The sequence below is a fragment of the Penaeus monodon genome, chromosome 12 (genome assembly GCF_015228065.2).
Source record: "Penaeus monodon isolate SGIC_2016 chromosome 12, NSTDA_Pmon_1, whole genome shotgun sequence".
NCBI lineage: Eukaryota > Metazoa > Arthropoda > Malacostraca > Decapoda > Penaeidae > Penaeus > Penaeus monodon.
Window position 1 is genome coordinate 21,441,808 of NC_051397.1, and position 2,500 is coordinate 21,444,307.

Genomic DNA, 2,500 nt, shown 5'->3' on the forward strand with positions numbered 1-2,500 from the left:
ATACGAAATTCAAATCTCAATAACAAATGAAACAGTGATCTCAGGTACTAGCATGAAAACAGTTAAAAGGAGACTCGGATTAGGGAGAAATCAATTGTATGCAATAAAGAAACCAGATGGAGAAGTGACATATAATAAGAATGAAATCATAAGAGTAGTGGAAGACTTTTACAGGGATCTATACAACTCAAATGAACAACCACGGATAGAAGCGAATGCGGTAACTAGAGACATACCTAGCATCACAACAGAAGAAATAAAAAGACTGCTTAGAGGCATGAGGGGAAACACCAGGGGAAGATGGAATTAGTATAGACATAATAGATGCAGGAGAAATTGCAACAGTGAAACTAGCCAATCATTTTAACAAATACCTTATCAACGGGAAAACCCTGAAAGCCTGGAAAAATGCAACAATTATTTTGATACATTAAAAAGGGGACAGAAAGGATTTAATAAACTACCGACCAATAAGTCTCCTTTCAGTTACTTACAAACTATTCACAAAGATCATCACGACTCGCATCTCTGACAGTCTGGATTCTAGCCAGCCTAGAGAACAGGCAGTGGATTCTCAACAACAGACCACATCCACACGCTCACCCAAATAATAGAAAAAAATAAACGGATATAGGAAACCCCTGTGTATGGCATTTGACTGCAAAAAGGCATTTGACTCTGTACAAATACCAGCAGTACTGGAAGCTATCCGAAGACAGGGAGTAGAGGAGGTATATTGTAAAATACTGGAAGATATATACAAAGATGCGACAGCAACCATCAAGCTCCACTCCGAAACCGACAAAATACTAATTAAAAAAGGTGTTAGACAGGGTGATACCATCTCACCAAAACTGTTTACAGCTTGTCTCGAGAAAATATTAAAAAAGCCAGAATGGAACAAAAACGGACTAAAATAGGAGACGAATACCTGAACAATCTAAGATTTGCAGATGATATTGATGATCTCTCTAGTGAATCTGCAAATGACATGCAGCAACTAATAAACGATCTGAATAGAGAAAGTCTGAAAGTCAGACTTAAGATGAACAAGAAAAGACTAAGATCATGTTCAACAGTAGAGTTCAATTCGAACAGATACACGTACAAGGCGTAACGCTAGAGGTAGTGGAAAAGTATATATACCTAGGACAACTCGTACAGACAAGACAAATACATCTAGCGAAGAGGAAATTAAGTGTCACATCAGTCTACGCTGGAGCGCCTTCGGCAGACACAGTAGCATACTAAGAGGTTCTTTGCCATTATGTTTAAAAAGAAAAATCTTTAACCAATGTGTCCTCCCAGTTATGACCTATGCATCAGAAACATGGACTACAACTAAATTATTGGGGAGGAAACTAATAATTGCCCAGAGAAGGATGGAGAGACTGATGCTGGGAATTAGCCTAAGAGATAGGATAAGGGCGACGTGGATCAGGGAACAGACAAAAGTGGAAGATATACTTGTGAGCATCAAAAGGAAAAAAATTGCAATGGGCAGGTCATATACATCAGAGACAGGACAACAAATGGACACAGAAAGCAAGATAATATAGATAATATAGATAATACAAAAAGGCTAAGGGCCAGACCAGTGACTAGATGGCGTGACGAGACTGGAAACAAAAACACAAGATGACAAAGTTGGAAAATATTGGGAGAGGCCTGCAGTAGATCGACTCAGGCTGATGATGATGATGATGATGATGATGATGATGATGATGATGATGATGATGATGATGATGATGATGATGATGATGATGATGATGATGATGATGATGATGATGATGATGATATATATACATACATATATATACATATATATATATATATATATATATATATATATATATATATATATACATGTGTGTGTGTGTGTGTGTGTGTGTATGTGTGTGTGTGTGTGTGTGTGTGTGTGTGTGTGTGTGTGTGTGTGTGTGTGTGTGTGTGTGTGTGTGTGTGTGTGTGTGTGTGTGTGTGTGTGTGTGTGTGTGTGTGTGTAAACACACACAGCGCGCACACAGATAAACACAGATGCACTCACAAATACATTAATATTATCTTAGAAGACGACTCGCTCTTGCCGAGGGCTAATTGGCCGTCCGTCCCGGAACTAAAGGGACCTCTGGTCGAGCGTAGAGAACAGCAATGGTAATGAAGTCCTTATTGGGATCCTGATATCTGAGCTTTTTAACAAAGAATTTTGTATCGTACAATATCAGAAATTACAGTAAAGCAGCAGGATAAACAACATTCTCTTTTTTTCCGTTTGGTGTGAGTTGCCATTTCCAACTCTGGAACAACACCCATAGAGCTGACCGTGAGAAAAGCATTTCTGCAAGAGGTGAAATCTAACAATTTTCAGCGGCTGCCCTTATCTCTTTTGAAAGGACTTTGTAAAGTTAACTGTGACTGAAAACTGGAGTCTTTTCAATTCAAATGCCTGCTGGGAATGAACATATTTTCCTTTCACAAAGTTTTGGAGATATTTTAAACT